Below are 22218 nucleotides of genomic sequence, written 5' to 3'. Positions count from 1 at the left end.
CGCGCCCGCGAATGCCGCGTCCATCTGCTCGGTCCAGGTAACGTCACCTTTGCCCGGCTTCCCTCGGAGGGCCTCGTGCAGGGGGCGCAGGAGCTTGGCGATGCGGGGCAGGAACCGATGGTAAAAGTTTACCATGCCCAGGAACTCCTGGAGCCCCTTGATCGTGCGGGGGGCGCGGAAACCCCTTCACCGCCTCCACCTTGGCCGGTAGGGGGACAGCCCCGTGCTTGGTGACACGGTGCCCCAAAAAGTCGATGTCGGCGACGCCGAACCGGCACTTAGCGGGGTTCACGATGAGGCCATGCTGGCCCAGGCGTTCGAAGAGCGTGCGGAGATGATGGAGGTGCTCTTCGCGGGACGCGCTGGCGATGAGGATGTCGTCCAGGTAGACGTAGACGAAATCCAAGTCGTGCAAGACGCTGTCCATTAGTTGCTGGAACGCCTGAGCCGCATTTTTCAACCCGAAGGGCATCCGAAGAAATTCGAAAAGTCCGAATAGCGTGATGACGGCCGTCTTCGGGATGTCCTCCGGCCTGACGGGGACCTGATGGTAGCCGCGTATGAGGTCCACCTTCGAAAAGAAGGACATGCCCGCCAACTGGGCGGAGAAGTCCTGAATGTGGGGGACGGGGTAGCGGTCGGGGGTGGTGGCGTCGTTGAGGCGCCGGTAGTCCCCCGCATGGTCGCCATCCCCCGCCAGGCTTTGGCACGATGTGGAGCGGCGACGCCCAAGCACTCTCGGAGCGCCGCACGATGCCGAGCCGCTCCAGCATAGCGAACTCCGCTTTAGCTACCGCGAGCTTCGTCGGCTCGAGGCGGCGTGCCCGGGCATAGACCGTTGGCCCGGCGGTGGGGATGTGATGTTCCACCCCGTGCTTGACGGCCCCCGGCGAGAAGGTGGGCCGCGTGAGGGCCGGGAAGCTGGCGAGGAGGCGGGCGAACTCGTCCGCCGCCGGAAGCGTACAGATCGACCTCGCCGGCACCAAACCGTTCAGCAAGCCGCTCGGCGAGCCGCTCGGTAAGCCGCTCGGGGAGCTGCTCGACGAGCTAGGCAGCACGCAAGCGAGCGAGCTGAACGTTTCAGCCTGGATAAGGCGTCTGTGCTTGACGTCGACCAACAGCCCGTTAGCACACAGGAAGTCCGCGCCGAGCAATGCCATGGGCACGTCGGCAGTGACGAACGACCACCGGAAAACTTGCCCTCCGAACCGCAGGGAGAGGCAACGTTTACCGTATGTGCGTATGGACGTACCATTGGCGGCAAGCAGCGCAGGGCCCCGGCCCGCGGTGTGCTTGTCCGACGTACCGGCGGGGACGACGCTCACCTGCGCTCCTGTGTCACACAGGTAATGGCGCCCGGACAAGGTGTCCTTGATGAACAGTAGGCTGTTTGACCGGCCGGCGCTCAGGGACGCTACCGAGCGCCGGCCCGGGAGTTTCCCGACTTGCCAAATGAGCAGGGCGGGCGACACTGCCGAGCCTCGTGGCCGAACTGGGCGTGGAAAAAACACCAGGTTGGCGGCGGAGGCGGCGGGGGCCGCAGAGGCCGCGGATTTTGCCGCGGCAGCGGTGGTGGGCGGGGCGTGGCGGCGGCCGCGAGGTGTGCATCAGCATCAGCCACGAGGTGTGCATCAGCCTCGGGATGCGCGACGTCCGCGCCAAAACTCGCCTATGTGTCCAAAGCCGCGAAGAACTTGTCGGCCTCGGCAGCGAGAGCTCGGGGTTCCGTTATCGCGGAACCGGCCAACGCGAGGCGTACTCGTGCCAGCAACTGGCATCGAAATAGCGCTCGGAATAGAAAATCCGGGGTTTCGCCGCCCAGCAGCGACAGCATATGGTCCATTCGGACCGACGGTCGCGTGTCACCGAGCTCGGGGAGGTCCAGGAGGCAGTCGGCCCATGCGTCCACTGTGAGGCCGAACGTGGCGAGGAGGAGACGCTTGATTGCCTCGTACCTGCCGTCGGCCGGTGGGTTCCTCAGGACAGACACGACGCGGGCGGCCATGCCGGGCCCGAGGGAGGCGACCACGTGGCAGTACATGGTCTCGTCCACCGTGATGCCTCGAAGTCCGAACTGGACTTCTGCCTGCAGGAACCATACTTCAGCCTGAGCCTCCCAGAACTCGGGGAGTTTGATCGTAACCGCGTTGGTTGCCATTGCGATGGCGTATTCAGTTGGTCAGCGACGGCTGATCCAACGTCGAGGTCACCAATGAAGCGTGGTGCTACGCGCGCTACTTGCTTGCCAAGGAGGAAGCGGACAACGCGGTAAGCCAAAAGAGTCTTTATTGAAAGAGCCCTACTGTAGCACTGGAGTGCTCCGGGCTGCGCGCCCGGTGTATTTCCCGAGGCCACGCCTACCCCTCGGGCGTGGCCGCCGCCCACTTGGTGCATGGAATGATGCCATCACGCCAGTGAGCTTTCGTGTCCGCCACAACGTAATGTATTTTCATGCGAAATTTTACATATATTCAAAAAAGTTACGTTTTGCAAGCACACAGGTGACGAGCCTTTTTACGGCGTAGCCCATGGGGCAAAGCTGTCTAGAACAGTGTTTGCCCGTATGTATATATATATGTATGTATGTATGTATGTATGTATGTATGTATGTATGTATGTATGCATGCATGTAAGTCTCCTCAAACGTATACCAATCAGAGCTCAGGATCTGGTCACATGACAGGGTGATGTGATTACGTCTGATGTCATTACGGCGGTAGCTGACACTCCGCACACCGCCATTTTGATTTATATGCCGTTCATGCCGAACATATCGTCGAACCTGTCATATATCACAATCGCCATGCTTTACCTTTACGTTTTTCATTCAGTGTGAAACAAAAACTGATTGTTAAAATGATCATAAAATATCAAAATCATCCTCGTTACGTCTCTTCCAACAAAACGGTACGTACCCAATCCATGTGGGGTATAATCTAGATTACAGTAGATCTTCCCTCAGTTCTGTAGGTAAAACTTACCTCACGGATGCCTGGAGCTGGATCCCTCCAAATTTCTTTGTTTATAAACAGCATTAGCGGCTGTTTAAAAAGCTAATCATGTGCGTTTGTGGTTTATAATGTATTACAAGCCTTGCTACGCCGCTTAGACTTTCGGTTTTGTTTTAGATGTGCATGCGAATGAGAGCCGTGAATCGTTCGTTGGTGGGAAGCAGGTTATTCGGAGCGTTCCCGGTGATTTGAGAGGTAAATACCTTTTATATGACTAGCGTCAGTTTGACATAGTGAACAGTAGAGGGCGCTGTCCTCCCACCAAAGCCAAAACACCTTCGTTTCTTGTGCAGTTCAGGCCTTCTCGTCTGCGTGATGTCTTATGCATATGCTCGAGGTGCGCCTATACAGGTGTGACTGTGAGCAGGATTTTGGAATTGTTTAAAGTTCCGCCGACACCGTATTTATTTCAGACTTGATTATTTTGATTTTTAAGTAATAAACAAACAACTGAACGTGGTTTTTAATTTCAATAAATTTTTGAGGTGTTGCAGTCAAAAAAGCGAACCGGGCGGGTACCCCCATAAAAATGTTGATGGTCATATGCGTGACGTAATCAAGGGAAAGATCGTCTCACCACACAACGGATAATGGCCGCACGTGTCTCTCTCCAGACTCGTCAGAATGTGAATTTGACGAAGATTTTTCTGATCAAGAATCCTCGGATTAGGTGAGAGACTGAAGGTGATTTTGGCTGGAATTTGTAATTCGTTCAGGATGCCGGCGATAACTCGCCAACTCCGCAAAAGACACCGTAGGATCTTTAATGTCCACTAATGTTTGAAGACGATGGAGACACTTGGGTTCATAAATATTTGAGCAAATCCAGTGAGGGATATTTGAAATGATCCAAGGGTTGGGATACTTTGTGATACCTGCCTCATAAACATCAATCTGGTAGTTTATCGATGGGTCAAGAATCCCACCCAGATCACACAGCTCTATAAGCTTAATACCACACACCAAGTGCATTATATTAGGCACTCGAGCAACTACTCCAACCAAACCATTACTACGGATCGGCAAGCGATAGCAAGCTCATTGGTAATGGAACACACCCCTGGGTTGGTACTTGCTGTGAAAATCCCAAGACCTTGATCTAATATTGTAATCAGTCTAATAATGGAGAATGTGGAGGAAGCACAGGCATGGTGGTCCAAATGGCCTCTTACTGTGTCCAAGTTCATTGTACTTAGTGAATATCGATATGATGATCATGTCTTTCGTTTATTCCACCAATTCGTGATCGAAGAGAATGACAATGCTAAGTCAGGGGTTGTCATAACAAAGACATCTAAAATCGTTAAGATTTAAAAGCACTTATAAAATATGTTATAAAAATAAATAAATTTTAAAAAATGATATAAAAGATATCATCAGCACTTCAGTAGTTAACTCCCTGCCAGGACTTGGGGTTGCATGGAGGTGAGAGGGGCGGGGAGACTGGAGTTTGGGTTTGCAGGGTAAAGATGGGACAGATGTGGAAGAGTATATTACTGCTTGTGGAGCACTTCTGCTCTGTTCACCAATCGTTTGCCCGAGGCCATCTTCCATCTGCTTGGAAGTCAGCCAACATCACTGCATTACAAAAACAAGATGCAAAAACCGATCACCTTAACTACAGCCCTATCAGCTTGCTTCCAATCATCATCAAGGCTGTGGAATCCATTATCGCAGTGGATATGAAATCGTTCCTTTTCTCCAACGACCTCATCTCAGATCATCAATTTGCTTTCAGGCCAGGTCACTCTACCTTGGACATGCTGCTTCTACTCTCCCAACAATGGACGAAGGCCCTCAATGTCAGACATGAGATCAGGGCCCTCTCTCTCAACAACAACAATAACAACAGCAAAGCGGTGCTTCCTCCCCTTCTCTCCCCATCTTGTCGACCGCTCCCCTTTTTATATACTTTGTTTGCTTGTTTGTTTGATTTGTTTGTTTGATAAATGTTAGCTCTTTCACGAGCCTCGACTCTGTACACAAAAAAAAAAACATGCATTTTAAAGGCCATTTTCCCTACGAGAGCGGGGGTTAGCCTTGCGGTCCCCATGACAATCTTCTCCATTTTGCCCTATTTTCTGCATCTCTCCTTGTTAACCCCCTTGCCCGCATTTCTTCTTCCACCATCTTTAGCCAAGTATTTCTCGGTTTTCCCCGTCTTCTACTTCCTTCTACATTCATTTCCATCACTCTTCTCAACCAGTCACTTTCAACCTTCCTCAACACATGACCAAACCATCTCAACCTGTTCCTCTTCACAGCATCAATCACGGGCTCTATTCCCATCATCTTTCGCAATTCATCATTTGTCTTCCTCTCTCTCAACGATACTCCGCACATCCGTCGAACCATTCGCATTTCCACCCTTTCCAACCTTCGTTGCTGCTCTACGTTCATTACCCATGTCTCGCTCCCATAAATCATAACCCTTCTCACACATGCAGCATACACCTTTCCCTTCAGCTTCAACGACACTCCCCTCATCATCAGCACGCCACTCAGTTCCCGAAACTTCTTCCATGCACATCTCACTCTGGCAACCGTTGCCAAGTCTGATCCACCTTCTCCATTCAGCATGTCTCCGAGGTAGCAAAATGTTTTCACACCTTCCAGCTTCACGCCGTCTCCAAGATCCAACTCAACATTTCCTCCATCTGCAGCTCCCTCTGTGCACACCTTACATTTGAATGTAGCTGCCACACTGGTTAATGACCCTCTCAGACCACTACATTTTTGATGAACCCACTCAGCGCACATTGTACATTGAATGGAGTTCACTCCGACACCCTTGCTGCACACAGCACAAGGCCACTTCCCAGTTCTTTCCACCTCATCACATGCTTTACCACTTGCCATCACCTTCGTCTTTCCGATATTCACCTTCAGACCTTTTGTCTCCATACATTCCTTCCACTTGTTCATCTTTTCCTTCAGTTCATCCATACTTTCCGCAATCAACACCAGATCATCTGCAAACAACAACTCCCACGGTAAACCCTCCTTTACGTTCTGAGCCAGCACCTCCATCACAGCTACAAATAATAGCGGACTTAGTACCGACCCCTAATGCACTCCCACCTTCACCTCAAACTCACCACTGTTCCCGTCCTTCGTCCTTACAGCTGTGCGCGCTCTTTTGTACATTGCCATCACTACTCTGATCAACCATTCCTCCACTCCTAACTTCCTCAATGCCCATGTCAATACTTTGCGTGGAACCCTATCGAATGCTTTCTCCAAATCAACAAACCCAAGAAACAACTTCTTCCTCTTCTCCATGTACTTCTCCTGCAACTGCCTCACAATGAAAAGCGCGTCTGTCGTTCCTTTTCCTGGCATAAATCTAAACTGCATTTCGTCGATCTTCACCTTCTTCCTTATCCTCCTCTCCAACACCCTTTCCAATACCTTCATTCCATGCTCCAATAACTTTATCGCTCGGTACGAGCCACACTCCAGAGGGTCACCTTTCCCCTTGTATAGAGAGAGGGACGAGGGTACTCAGTTCCCAAGCCACTGGAATGCGGCCTTCTTTCACCACCAGATTACAGATCTCTGTCATTCTCTTCACACCCCAATTTCCCGCTGCCTTCCTCTCTCTCGAGCTTTCAATACAGTATGGCATCCTCCCTTACTCTCTAAACTCTCTTGCCTAAGGCATCCAAGGCAGACTCCACTCTTGGGTTACTGACATCCTCTATTCATACCCTTGTATCCAACAGTTGGCTTTTAATAGCATCCTGTCAACTCCTCTCATTGTCAAGGCTGGACTACCCCCAAGTTAGTGTTGTGGTCATTGGTCTGTGTCCTGTTCCTTATCTTCATCTCAGACTCTCTGGAAAATCCTCCTTATCTCTTTGTTGATAACCCCATGCTCTGCCATAACATCCCTCATCCTTCAGACAGGCAGGCATCATCCTGTTCTCTCCTTTTTGTTGTGTACAAAGTCGAGGCTCATGTACGAGCTAACACATTAAACACAAGAAACATAAACGGACACATAAAACATATAATAAAGGGAGGGGGAGAGAGGGGGAAGCACACAGGTACAACAGTAGTAAAGAATAAGGACATCGAGAGACCTGTGGAATGGAAAGGGCTGGGGTGGAGAAGGGGGGAGGGAGGGGGACACGGTATAAAACAAGTGGACGCTACTAGGAATTTCAGGAATGAAGTCAGAGATTGAAAGAGGTGGATTTGGAGGTATTAACAGAGGTAGAAAAGATCAAGGTTTTGGATGGGGGTTTGATCCTTATAAGAAATAGTGGTGAACAGCTGTTTTAAAGACCTGGAGGGAGGAGAGAGATTGAAGAGAGTGTGGGAGTTTCTTCCAGAGGTGGGGAAAAAGAGGAATAAAAGAGTGAAGGTGAGCAGAGAGTCTTGATTTTGGCAGTTTCACCAGAAGAGGGTTGCTGGCAGAACTTGTGTGAACTGAAGGAATATTTGGGGGACAGAGCACAGACAGAGCAGGGGAAGCAAGGCCGGAGAGGAGTCGGTAGAAGACAGAAAGACCACCAACCTGTCTGTGGTGAGAGAGTGAAAGTCCATCAGAATCAGCTTCATCGCGGGAGATACCAATGATTCTGAAAGCTTTGGTTTCTATAGCGTAAAGCCGAGCTAGGTGTGAGGCAGGAGCACCAGCCCAGAGGAGGGGAGAGCAGTATTCCATCAAACTGTGGCTGAAAGCTTTGTATGTGGTGAGGAGCTCAGAGGTGCCAAGGAAGGACTTTGCATGACGGAGGATGCCCAGTGGGGGACTGGCTTTGGAAGCCAGCTTGGAAATGTGGTTTTCCCAGGAAAAATCATGGCAGATAGTGAGACCCAAAAGCTTGAGTGACAGAACTTAAGAGGATTGTTGAGCAAGTAGTTGGGAGGCCATGTGTGGCTGCGACCCTGCGACACGTTGACTGCGACCAGAGAGGAAGTGTGCAAACCATGTGTGGAGATTTCCATGGATACCATAAGAGGAGAGTTTGGAGAGCAGGGTGGGGTGCCAGACCGTATCGAAGACACGAGATATGTCAAGGGAGAGGCTCTGATTTCCTATTTGTCATTGAGGACCTCCATCCATTGTTGAGACAGCAGAAGCAGCGTGTCCAAAGTATAGTGGCCTGGTCTGAATCCAAATTGATGATCCGAGATCAAGCCATTGGAGAAGAGGAAGAATTTCATATCAGAAGTGATGATGGTTTCCATGACTTCGCTGATTATTGTGAGCAGGCCGATTGATCTGTAGTTGCAAGGATTTGTTTTTGCACATTTTTTGTGTAAAGCGGTAATGTTGGCTGATTTCCAAGCAGATGGCAGATGACCTTGAGCAAAAGAGAGGGTGAAGAGAACAGAGAGAGCGTGAGATAGAGCGGTAGAGCAGGATTTTAGGACCCGTGGGCTGATGCCGTTTGGTCCAGTTGCAGAATCAGAGTTGAGTTTTGACAGAAACTTCTCCATCTTGTCAGAAGAGAAGGGCACAGAGTTCAGGAGCAGCTGGGTAAGGTTCGACTGGGTAAGGTTGGTGCAGAGAGAGATGGGTTCGGGACACAAGATTTTGAGGCAAACACAGAGTTTAGGCATTCGGCTTTTTCTTGTGCAGTGTCAGCTGTGTCGCCGTTTGAGATAAGGGAGGGGATGGAGGGGGAACAAACACCAGAAACATATTTGACCAGATGCCACCAGGATTTGGAGGAAGGATAAAGGTTTGAGAGGTCAGTCTTGAGAGTAGAGAGATATTGTTTCCTGGCTCTCCTGAGGGTAGGCACACACTTGTTCCAAGCTTTGTGAAAGGAAATGAGATTACCTTCAGTTGGATTTGCCTTTCATGAGGCAAAGGAAAGTTGTATCAGGGCAACTGCATCACCACTCTCTCTGCAGAGTTTGATGCAATCATGTGCTGGTCAAACCCTCGGAATATATCTTTCAATCCTAACAAATCTCACACTCTCACTCTCTCTCTCTCCGAAATTACTGTCTGGCATACTGCTCCTTCTATGTACTTAACAATTCTCTTGAAGAAGTTAAGTTGCTCAAACCTTTGGGTATCACTATCAGCCATGATCCTTCCTTGGCAATCCACACTTCTAAGTTGGCCTCCAAAGCCAGTCGCCGACTGGGCATCCTCAATTATGCAATGTCCTCCTTTGGCACACTTTAACTCTTATCCCCCTACAAGGCCTTCAACCGAAGTTTCATGGAGTACTGACTGCTCTCCCCTCTGTGCTTTGTTACGTGCTCCTCCCCAACCCCGGTCACGGTGTACCTCCGAGCCCCGAGAGGAGTCACGGCAGAAAAATGTGTTATTCTGTATGTCAAAGATCAATGGTGAAGCCACACCAATTGTTACCAACAAACAAAGATTGTATTAAAATCACACAAGAATAACAGTACAACAACAATAGTAATCACTTGCACAACCAATATATTGTTGTGGATATGAGAATGGTTTTTTTTGTTGTTGTTGTGTAAATTGTTGTAAAAATATCGCCCTCCTTACTCCAGTTATGTATAAAGGTCAAAGTGCGTCCCGTAATTAGTTCATAAGCACTCACGTTAGCCAATAATAGATTTCCCCCTTGTTGACAGTTATTTCCTTATTCTGTGTATTAGGCTAAGGATTTGTCTTCCATTAATTTGACACTCCATTGCACTGCATTAAATAAAGTAGATCCCTCCGACATGGCATCTTCAAAGTGCCAGGTTTGTCAGGTTTGCTGCAATTGCCAACTGCATTTGGGGCGGTTTTCTTCATTCGCCATTGCTGCCCTTTGGCTGGGGCTAGCTCGAATCGCCCCAAAACCACCATTGACCACGAGGTAAGGTCGGGGAAGAAGGGCGTGTCTCCACCTCATCATAGAGGGGAGGAGTGAACCAGCCCTTGCCGACCAACCCAGAACGAGGGGTTGGCTTTAGAGGGCGGAGAGAGAACGTTTGGGGGAGGTTCGCAAAAGGGTCAAGGGTGGGGCTTATATAACCCGAGGAAGACGCCCCCAGAAGAGTCGAGGAGGGAGGAGATCAGAAGACAGACAAGCCAAAAGAGAGTCCTGGAGTTTGTGAGAGAGGGAGAGAGAACCCGTCACGCCAGACCCCCCACCAGCAGCGTTGGCTCCACCAAGCAGCTCCGACCCATTATCCTGCGCATACGACAGGATCGGTGGCATCGGTGGCCGTCGAGGCCCAGCCCGACGTCCTGTGCGGGATCAAGCTCCAGCCAGCTCCGTGCCTTCCTCCCCCTCCAGCCACCCACCTCCTTCCAGCCAATCCACTCTGCAATTCCCCGTGTGAGTCTGTCTTTGTTTGTTCTGTCCAGGGTATTAATTAAGCCTGTTTAGATAAGCTAGCGATTTTCACTGTGTCTCTGATTTCTTCTGTAAATTATTTTATTATCCTTCCTTCTCCTTGGTTACTTTTGGGTGTAAATAGAAATAAATTATATTGGTATTTCTTACCCTTTGTCTTTCTTTCTTCTTTACATCCTTTGTTTTAGTCTTTTCCCCATTGAATATCTGTGGCGCGATTCGGCCAACGTTCAGGAATCGGGTTAGTCGGGGTAACTGTTCGGGCGCGGCGGCCATCCGCTCGGCAAACAACATCCTTGCCACGGTCCCGTAACAATATATTTCCTATGATGGTACCATCAGGTTCGTACAATATAAATCACTGTGCTCCAAGTGAGCGAAAAGAAGAACATTCCCCAATGTCTCGATTCTGGCATCAAGCCCAAGTCGATCCGCTCCAGCGATCGTCAGAACGATGTCCAATCGAGACCACAATCCCGTTCGGATGACAGTCACAGTCATGCGGCCAAAGCTGCGCAAAGGTGCCCTCAAGGCGACGGGGAAATCCAAAGGCGCCCTCCAGGCGACTGGGAAATCACACCCTTGGGTATGGACGTTTCCCGGCTCCAAACCGGCGAACCGCAGATTTACCTTCAAAATCCACGTTACGCACACACACACCAGATAAACGTCTGGATGCGGTGAAAATGGTTGAAGCGAAGTGAAAAACCTTGCGTGATGCGCAAAGCGCGCGAGTCAAAATGGCCGACGGCCCGTTCTCGAGGCGTTACGGCACGACGATGATTCTCCTCGGAATCAACCGCCAAAACCTGACACGCAGGTTGATCTGTCACAGCGATAACAACTCCGTCGCAAGAATCCCTTTCCCGGGAAACCCGAAGTTCGCTAGTGACCTCCGTTCGTCAATGTTTGCTCCGGACCTCGAAGCAGCTAGGCTTCTTCCCCGACTCACTCGCTCCGCCTTCTCCTCCTCCTCTTCCTCTTCGTCGTCGTCCGGTTCCGGTTTCGTTTAAAACATTGACTTTTTTACCTTTTGAAAATAGTAACCTCTATCTCCCTTAAACGACAACAATAATAGTACATGGAATCAAAAATATTTACAGTGGATGAAAACCACAACAACGGAAGTGACGAATCCGTAACAGCTTGCTCCCCTGCCTCATAACTTGTTCAGCTCGATGCCATGGAAACCAAGGCCTTCAAGATCATTAGAATGCCATCGCAGACAGGTCAGAGGTCATTTTCACATTACAGAGAGGTCTGTGGTCTATCTTCTACTGCCTCAATCGTTTCTGATCTTACACCCACTACTCTCTGCGTGGTCTGTTCTCTCCCAGATTTCTGCAGGGTGCACATCCCAAGCCCACTTCTTTCCACGTTTCCAGTTTTTCCTTCCTGAATTTGCTTCTGTATCCATCTTATTCACCCCATGTGTCCTCCCCTAGTCCCCTTATTTCTCCAATTCTCCCTCTATTTTGTCCCCCACCCATGCTGTTTTTGTGTGTCCGCCCTCTCTTTATTCTGTTCCTTTGTTCTGTTATATCCTGAGCTATTCTATGTTCCTCTTTTTCATTCAAACCATACCCCCTAATCGACTGCTGCTGTCCATTTTTGAGGTCGTCACAATTGAGAAACCTATTGATTTTGAGGTCAAAGGTCATCTGGAGGACAAATTTCTAAAATCGCCATTTTCATCCGATTGACTTGAAAATTGAATAGCATTTGCATATTGAGTCACTAAATTGGTAAAACAACTTTTGAGGTCAAAAGGTCAAAGGTCAACTGACGGTCAAACTTCTCAAATCATCAATTTTTACCTGAAAAGCCTGTCAATTTTCATCTGATTGACTTGAAAATTATATAGCAATTGCAGTGCCTCACTGAATTGGGAAACAAACTACTCAAATGTGAACTGAAGGTCAAACTTCTAAAATCATCAATTTTCATCTGAAAAATCGTCACTTTTCTTCCTGTTGACCCAAGCTTTGATCAGGATTGTCAATTTTAATCTTGATGAAATGGACAATTTGATGAATCAATGTCAATCTTTTTGGGGTGGGGGAGGGGAGGGTGGGGGTTGGATTTTGCAAGTATCGTGCTCTGCATGACTTCTGCTTGTTTATTTGTTTGTTTGTTTAAAGTCCTATGATTACACAACACACAACAGGCATTTTAAGGCCATTTCCCCTGCTAGAGCGGGGATGTATCTGCTGTAGTTTAACTGCCAAAACTGCCATGATTTTAAGGCCTATGATTACGTTATCCTATGAGTCCTATGATTACGTAAGTATAATTCTACATGTTGCCCTATCTTCTAGCAACCATTGAAATTGGTTAAAAATACTGTGATACTGTTTAAAATACATTTAGTTGGTGTAGTATACTACTTTGTTCGACCAGTTTGTCCACCTTGGGGTATTGCCCCTATTTTTCTTGCCCACGCTCAATACCTTAAATTTCCAAATGTTAAACTATGTGTGCCATTTCTTTTCCCATACAATGACAATATGTAGTTTTTCCTGAATATGATCACCCCATTCTTCACTGTCAATATTACCTTGAAACGTGATATCATCCACAAATTTGGAAAGTCCACTGTTAGCTCCTGTCAGAAACCCCCAAGGCTTTTCAATCGATTGATGTCAAAACCGGCAGGCGAGTGTAGTCCAAACAAGTTTATTTGGAGGTTAAGCACACGCGATACATACAACACTCCAGTATGGCATTGAACACACCAACGCCACTTAATGATTGGCTTTTCTTATCCTCATCTCTCTTTCACTCCACTTTACATTTTATATATAATCATGAGAGAGAACATTTGCAAAAGGCCATCCTGTTCGACAAACAGCTTGTATTTGTGAGATGATTCTATGTCCGGAAGTAACAAGAAACCCCTGAACAGTTACCATATTTCCACAAAGCTTAAACTCTCGTGATGCAGGTAGGGAGAGGGGAGCGTGAGGGTGCGGCCGAGCAGAGGGGGTTGGGGAAGAGACATGCCAAAAAAAAGGCAGAGGTGCCAGGAGGCATAGGGTGGCGGGCAAGCCTGCTCACTTACTTTTGGGCTATGCAGCCTGAGTTGTATTCTCGACCTGCGTGTAAACTGTTGGAATGGTGCTTCTCAGGTGGGGGGTTTCATCACAGATTACACCATCCCGCAGATGGACATTATACGCTGGGTTTTCCAGCTGTTCGCATTTTTTTTAGGCATCCACTTATCGTGGTGGCATGTCTCATGCTTTCAACTGGCTATGACTGTGGTGCATCGCCACTGCTACCGAGGGTGGATTAGGTTTGTGGTCATCAACTACAAGGATAATTATTGGCAACCAAGCCTAATGGGTTTCTCCAGCCCATTGGTGTTGCATCAGAGTTTTCCTTCTCCTAGTCTTACTCCAACATGGATAACCCACAACACAGTGGCAGGAGAGGTTTTATGGCATCTCTGACTCGCCAGGACATTGCACCATTGGTTATTTGAAGGACTTTTAAGGATTCCATCGGTTAACCAACTTCACCCTCGACAATCACCGTCAGATTGTCCCCGACTGCTTACGCGGCCTCATATCTGAGGGTCATTCTACTATCCGCAATCTGTGTTTGCCGACGGTCACTCCCGGTGTTCTCACAGGAAAACACAGCTTCCACCAAGATCCTGCAGAGTTAAAGATCGTGCAGAGTCTCATGAGGAGTAGGTAAGCTATTTCCAGCACCCTGAACAAATTACAAATTTCTCATTATATTGGTTCCAGTCGTTAGGCCTGGCCAGCCAAGTCTTCAAAGACTTGGGCAAAAACTTTTCCCGACTGTCCCAACGAGAACGTGAGACTAATGGTTGCCATTAAAGAAGTGGCAGTCGTAGTAGCAGCAGACATGTGTAAGCAATGCAGGCCATTGCCGAATGAATCAAACTCTAAATTCCACATCCAGTCATCAATGACTTACTCTATAAAGTAATTTCACTTTCAATATATAACATGTGGAGTGCCAAATTCACAAAAGAACACAACCCTATCGCTCGTCCATCTCGACCTCTCCCTACATGTGCACGTCGGAAAGATAGATTGTCTCTTAGTCCTGTGATCGAAGATTGAGACTCCATTTTGACTCGATGGATGAGAGTTACTTTACAGAACAATGAAGATGTACTGTAGATTGAAATATTTTTCCAATCGGATTTGCTCTGCTCTGATTTATTCCATGTAGTGGGAATTCTAATAAAGGAAAGTCGCACACTTTTATCTTAATGTACTGATTGCAAGTCATCACGAGCACGACGTTTCACCCAACCCGTAGGCCGTAGAAATTTCTTCTGTATATTATTCTTGGAAAATATTTTGGCTTCACAAATATAACACTAAATCAAACCCAAGTAGCAAATTATGCCGGACCGACTCTGGTTAGACGCCAGACCAGCTGTCCTGATGGATAGCCTTGGTTACATTGGAAGGAAGCGCCCCATAAAAGCTCACACCGTTTTTAAATCTTTATAACTCTTTTTTTCCATCTATGATTATGAAACCGACATCATAAGAAAAAGAAAAACAACTGAAGTTTCATTTTCAGGAAATTTGATTCCGAATCCAATTTTATCTTAAAATGATAACAGAATTATTCTTCCTTCCACTATGAACACTCGTTATTCTTAACTTACTGATTCTGTTATCGAGCTAACTTGTGAACCAGTCATGGGATTTTCACCAAATTTGGTATAATTATATATTATGACACAAAGGTGAACTGATTCGATTTTGGGGTCAAGAGGTCAAAGATCAGAGGTCATGTTAAGTTGCAATTACTTCGTTACCACGATAACTTAAGAACAGCTAAAGAGATCTTAGTCAAACTTGGTGTAGGTATGTATAATGAGGTAAAGACGAACTGTTTAGATTTTGTGGTCACGAGGTCAAAGGTCAGAGGTCATGTTAAGTTGCAATTACTTCGTTACCATGATAATTTAAGAACGGCTAAATAGATCTTAGTCAAACTTGGTGTAGGTATGTATAATGAGGTAAAGACAAACTGTTTAGATTTTGGGGTCACGAGGTCAAAGGGCAGAGGTCATGTTCAGTAAAAATTATGTTGCCGTGACAACTTGTGAACAAGTGATGGGATTTTGAACAAACTTAGCATGAGCATAGACGATGCGAAGATGAACTGTTTGGATTATGGAATCAACAGATCAAAGGTCAGAGGTCACGTCAGGTAAAATGTGATAACTTGAGAACAGCTGAACAAGTATTATAATGATGTAATAATGTGGGTGGAGGCATATCGGTCAACGTCGTTACATCGAAGAGTGTCGTTCTAGTTCATCAATCGATCAACCTGGAAAATAATGATTGGTACCTTTTTGAGTTGCTCTTTTCAATGATGCCATGTTCATAATTGTAAGATTGAAAACCAAAAAGTCATAAGCATTTCAATCTGTGTAACTTTTTCATCGGACACTATTTGCATGGCTCGTCATTCCTCTGATTCGTTATCAAAATTCTCAATGAACGAATGCATTTTTGCTCATTTGTCATCAAATTATTCCAACCTGTGTTTGTTCCATTGTCCCAGGAGACGTACGAGGAGAAATGACATCTCGGTGGAAATCTGCCCATGTGTTCTTCAAATGATCGTCATCAGCTTCCAGGTCTCCGGCTGCTCAGCATTCCTTCATCACCTTTGAACCTCTTAATGCCACCAATAGTTCACCATCATTTAGCGACAGAATAGAGTTCCTTTCAAATAGGCCTACATTTGGTGCACAGAAATGATTAAACATAATATAATGCATTAATTTTTTTAACATCAGTTGTGCAGGCCTGAAAAGCGTGGAAAGCATCAGCAATTGCGTTCATTTGATTTTATTATCCTTTGGCGCATTGCAGAACTGCAGGGATATATTACTGAAAGATCTGATTTTGACGTAACATACTCAGCGTATCGGTGCTGCCGACAGAGCGTCGATGTTGCCGAAGCAGTTTCTTGGCAAGGGTTATGCTGGGTTGTTTGCCATTGCCTTCCCAGCAGTAGGTAGGGCACGATTTTGGAATTTGGCCACCTACTCTCAGCAAAGGAGCCTGGTGTTGGCTGAGCAGTTAGGTTGCCGGCTTGGGATCCTAAGAACCTGGGTTCAAATCCCAATCACTGAATTAACACCTGGGGGGTTGACTCAGCCTGTCATCCTTCCGAGGTCGGCAAATTGAGTACCAGTTCACTGATAATTCCCTGTGTGTCGCTAGAGGCGACTAACAGGGTTGGCGGGAGGAATGGCATCCTGCCATGAAACATTGCTTCAAAAAGGGGACCAAGGTGCCCAAAAAAGGCCAACCGCCGCTCTGCTGGGAAAAATGGCCTCTAAAGGTGGTTCACTCTCAGCAAAGGACACCGTGGGATCATTAACGTCCACCAACTTATGCCAGCGCGGAATGCCTAGTTTAACGTCCATCCGCAGGACGGCACACACATTGATGAACCTACAGTCACATGAAAAAGTAAGTACACCCCATGTAAAGTTTTGACTTTTTCAACATATTTCAACATACAGCTATTTGATCTTCATTTCAACAATATTGAAAGATAAAGGTGATATAATATAACAAATATCATGAAACATTTACATTTTGTAGTCCATTGTATAATTTAAATAAACATAAATGCAAATTGCGCATGTGGAAAAAGTAAGTACACCCCTATATTTATCACTACATCAAATACCTAAAATTAGAATCAGGTGCACCAACTCAGGTGCAAATGATTAGAACATCGTTAGAGAGGATCTTGGAGGAACCTGTCTTATTTAAACCTCAGACATTTTGTTTGGTTTGCTCTTTGTTGTTGAAGTGTGCGGCGTCACCATGCCTAGATCAAAATAGCTCTCTGAGGCCTTCAGAAAGAAGGTTATAGATGCCTACGAGGCTGGGCAGGGATTTAAAAAGATCTCCAAACAATTTGAAATCAATCATTCGACTGTCCGGAAGATCATCTACAAGTGGAGAAGATTCCAAACATCTGCCAACTTGTTCAGGCCAGGCCGCCCCAGCAAGTTCAGCCCGAGAGCAGACCGCAAGACGCTGAAAGAAGTCTCTAAGAACCCCAGAATGTCATCACGGGACCTACAGGTAGCTCTTGCCACTGTTGATGTCAAAGTGCACGAGTCTACCATTAGAAAGAGGCTGCACAAATTTGATCTACATGGGAGGTGTGCCAGGAGGAAACCTTTGCTGTCCAGAAAGAACATCAGGGCAAGGCTAACATTTGCCAATGCACACCGAGGCAAAGACCAGCACTTCTGGAACAATGTGCTCTGGACAGATGAGTCCAAAGGTAGACCTATTTGGCCACAGTACCAGAAGACATGTTTGGCGAAAATCAAAGACAGCATTTGACCACAAGAACCTGATACCAACTGTAAAGCATGGTGGTGGAAATATTATGGTTTGGGGCAGCTTTGCTGCATCAGTGCCTGGGAAGCTCACCATCATATAATCCACCATGAATTCTTCATTGTACCAGAGGGTGCTTGAGGATAGTGTGAGGCCATCTGTCGGAAAGTTGAAGCTCAACCGAAGGTGGACCTTGCAACATGACAATGACCCTAAACATACCAGTAAATCCACCAAGGAATGGCTGAAAAGAAAGAAATGGAGGGTTCTGGAATGGCCAAGTCAAAGTCCGGATCTAAATCCCATCGAGATGTTGTGGGGGGATTTGAAACGAGCTGTGCATGCAAGAAACCCCTCAACCACCGCACAGCTGAAAGAATTCTGCATGGAGGAGTGGGCAAAAATTTCTCCCAGTCGATGTCAGAGACTGGTAGACAGTTATAAGAAACGCCCACTTGAGGTTGTTTCTGCCAAAGGGGGCAATACCACCTATTAGAGCCAAGGGTGTACTTACTTTTTCCACATGCGAAATTTGCATTTATGTTTATTTAAATTATACAATGGACTACAAAATGTAAATGTTTCATGATATTTGTTACATTATATCACCTTTATCTATCAATATTGTTGAAATGAAGATCAAATAGCTGTATGTTGAAATATGTTGAAAAAGTCAAAACTTTACATGGGGTGTACTTACTTTTTCACGTGACTGTACTTGCCTGTGAAACACTGGGATGACAGTTTACAGCTGCTTCGAAATTCGTACCCAGGCTAAATAGCTTACAGGTGAGAATGCATACCTCTCGGCCATGCTGACAACCCACTGAATGATCACTTTTAGTTAAATGCATTTCAATGGATGCGGTGTCTGAATTGGACGTTTTTATCTAACGTACGAAGCTCTAATGTAGTTTTATGCAAAGATATCACCATTACACATTCATTGGGTTGTCATTATTGATTTGATTCAATATATGCAATTGTCGAATCTCATCAGTGAAGATGTATTTCCTAATTATCTAAAATGCTTGTAGACGAGTGGCGAGGTTGAAGCAGCTTCATAACCGATTTACTTGATAAAAAAAGCTTTTCTTCCTCTACTATACCTCTTCTTCAACATTTATGTCATCACAATTTTTCTTCTTCCTCTTAGTACAGCTGAGGACTCTTGTCCTTCAGTAATATGTGGACATCATATAGAAGGCTTATGCTTATGGGCTGCCAGGAAGCTTCAGAGGTAGCAAACTCACCTTTCAGCTGTCTAGTCTGTGTTTGATTCCCAACCCAACTAAAAACTGTCATACTGGTGCTTTCAGGTTGGGTGTTTTATCAATCAGTGTGCAGTTGCTCTTCAGAAAGGATAATAACCCAGCTTTCCCATCTAGCGTTCATTGGTGGATGTTAAAGATCCCACAATTTTTTAATGAGCAAGCCATTATGTGCCGGTACCTTGGTGAAATAAACATTTGTATCCCCACCAGTCAATGGACTCATGCCAGTCACCTTCTTATGGTAGGCCCTGACAGGCTCTCTCAGTGCACCAAATTGGACTGGCATCCATGATATTACGGGATATCATATCACGTTTTATAAGACAGTTCTGCAGGACTTCAATGGCCTTAACTGGTCCCGCTGGGCCAGCGCGCACACGCACGTGTACACACACAGGTGGATACTTTGAGACCTGGAAGGGCTCTGTTCCACCTTCTGAAACCCTCAAAATGGAGATAACATCCAACGACACACACACAATTCCCAGACACGAGTTGTTGTGAGCATCTTAATTTCCTATGGCAGGGTATGGGTGTACATTGACTTAACTTGTATTTCTCATTGTAAATATCAGCAAAGAACCCATTCTCATGGATGGGTCAATTACCTACTTTTATGATTTATCACTTGTAATACAGGCTTCCATCAGGTGGCGCTATATGATACATATTTACATGGAGAGCACTGGAGTCTTCCCTCAGAATGGCTATTTATTTGTTTATTTGCTGCATATCTCAAAAAGGTTATAGACAGATTCGGACAAAACTTGGTGGACTGTTTGGGTGTGTGATGAGGACAAATTGATTACATTTTCGTGAAGATCCGGATCCAAATACAAGAGCTTTTAAAATTGATTGTTCACCATTGAAACGTGGGGCCGATATATATAAATGTGTGTGTGTGTGTGTGTGTGTGTGTGTGTGTGTGTGTGTGTGTGTGTGTGTGTATACGAGTGGGGTATGCTTATACGCATTGTGCCAGTCACACATTGTGTAAGCATAACAGACCGTGCTTCATACGCAGGTACATAATAAATAGACGCATTGTGATTACAGGCAAGAATAATTAGCCTCCTGATACAAACAACACAACAGGCATTTTAAGGCCATTTTCCCTGCAAGAGTGGGGGTTAGCCTTGCGGGGCCCATGACAATCTTCTCCATTTTGCCCTATTTTCTGCATCTCCCCTTGTTAACCCCCTTGCCCGCATGTCTTCTTCCACCATCTTTAGCCAAGTCTTTCTCGGTCTTCCCCGTCCTCTACTTCCTTCTGCATTCATTTCCATCACTCTTCTCAACCAGTCACTTTCATCCTTCCTCAACACGTGACCAAACCATCTCAACCTGTTTCTCTTCACAGCATCAATCACAGGCTCTATTCCCATCATCTTTCGCAATTCATCATTTGTCTTCCTCTCTCTCAACGATACTCCGCACATCCACCGAACCATTCGCAATTCCACCCTTTCCAACCTTCGTTGCTGCTCTACGTTCATTACCCATGTCTCGCTCCCATAAATCATAACCCTTCTCACACATGCAGCATACACCTTTCCCTTCAGCTTCAACGACACTCCCCTCCTCGTCAGCATGCCACTCAGTTCCCGAAACTTCTTCCATGCACATCTCACTCGAGCAACTGTTGCAGAGTCTGATCCACCTTCTCCATTCAGCATGTCTCCGAGGTAGCAAAATGTTTTCACACCTTCCAGCTTCACGCCGTCTCCAAGATCCAACTCAACATTTCCTCCATCTGCAGCTCCCTCTGTGCACACCTTACATTTTAATGTAGATGCCACACTGGTAAATGACCCTCTCAGACCACTACATTTTTGATGAACCCACTCAGCACACATTGTACATTGAAGGGAGCTCACTCCGACACCCTTCCTGCACACAGCACACGGCCACTTCCCAGTTCTTTCCAACTCACCACATGCCATCATCTTCGCTTTTCCGATATTCACCTTCAGACCTTTTGTCTCCATACATTCCTTCCACTTGTCCATCTTCTCCTTCAGTCCATCCATACTTTCCGCAATCAACACCAGATCATCTGCAAACAACAACTCCCACGGTAAACCCTCCTTTACGGTCTGAGCCAGCACCTCCATCACAGCTACAAATAGTAGTGGACTTAGTACAGACCCCTGATGCACTCCCACCTTCACCTCAAACTTACGACTGTTCCCGTCCTTCATCCTTACAGCTGTGCGCGCTCTTTCGTACATTGCCATCACTACTCTGATCAACCATTCCTCCACTCCTAACTTCCTCAATGCCCATGTCAATACTTTGCGTGGAACCCGATCGAATGCTTTCTCCAGATCAACAAACCCAAGAAACAACTTCTTCCTCTTCTCCATGTACTTCTCCTGCAACTGCCTCACAATAAAAAGCGCATCTGTCGTTCCTCTTCCTGGCATGAATCCAAACTGCATTTCGTCGATCTTCACTTTCTTCCTTATCCTCCTCTCCAACACCCTTTCCAATACCTTCATTCCATGCTCCAATAAATTTATCGCTCGATACGAGCCACAGTCACCTTTCCCCTTGTCACCTTTCCCCTTGTCACCTTTCCCCTTGTCACCTTTCCCCTTGTCACCTTTCACCTTGTCACTTTGTGTGTCACCTTGTCACCTTTCACAGTCACCTTTCCTTTTCCTTTTCCCACAGGGGGTCACCTTTCCCCTTGTATACGCCTTAAATGCGTTGTCTCTGTGTGAGGTTAATCACTGAAGGCAAAATCATCTCTAATATCGAGGTGAGCATACTCGCGGTGCGGACCTGCACTTAGTCTGGTGAGCTTATTTCAATCAAGCAATGTCCGTAGGTAAGTCATTCAGTCAGTGAGTGAGTGAGTGAGTGAGTGAGTCTATAAACACTTCAGTCATTATCGCTTGAACCAAACACACGATTTTGATGAAACTTCGCCACAAGCAGGTTCCTCAATGAGTTCTGTTAGCAAGCAGCTTGCTTGGTGTGTTCCGTTAGCAAGCAGCTTGCATGTTGTGTTCCATTAGCAAGCAGCTTGCATGTTGTGTTCCATTAGCAAGCAGCTTGCATGTTGTGTTCCATTAGCAAGCAGCTTGATTGTTGTGTTCCATTAGCAAGCAGCTTGCATGGTGTGTTCCACAAGCAAGCAGCCTGCATGGTGTGTTCCACAAGCAAGCAGCCTGCATGTTGTGTTCCATTAGCAAGCAGCTTGATTGTTGTGTTCCATTAGCAAGCAGCTTGATTGTTGTGTTCCATTAGCAAGCAG

At 46.6% G+C, this 22218-nt stretch overlaps 1 long non-coding RNA gene across 1 annotated transcript; it reads left to right on the top strand.

Moving 5' to 3' along the window:
• Positions 1 to 3625: 3625 nt before the first annotated feature.
• Positions 3626 to 16094, top strand: LOC137434672 (uncharacterized). Its single transcript, XR_010985903.2, has 2 exons — positions 3626 to 3681; positions 15872 to 16094. It is a non-coding gene; the product is annotated as an uncharacterized LOC137434672 (long non-coding RNA).
• Positions 16095 to 22218: the final 6124 nt, after the last annotated feature.

Source organism: Myxine glutinosa, chromosome 9 (assembly GCF_964187855.1).
Source record: "Myxine glutinosa chromosome 9, kmMyxGlut1.1, whole genome shotgun sequence".
In the NCBI taxonomy this organism is placed as follows: Eukaryota; Metazoa; Chordata; class Myxini; order Myxiniformes; family Myxinidae; genus Myxine; species Myxine glutinosa.
Note: the sequence above shows the minus strand (reverse complement) of the source record. Positions and strands in the feature narration are given on the sequence as shown.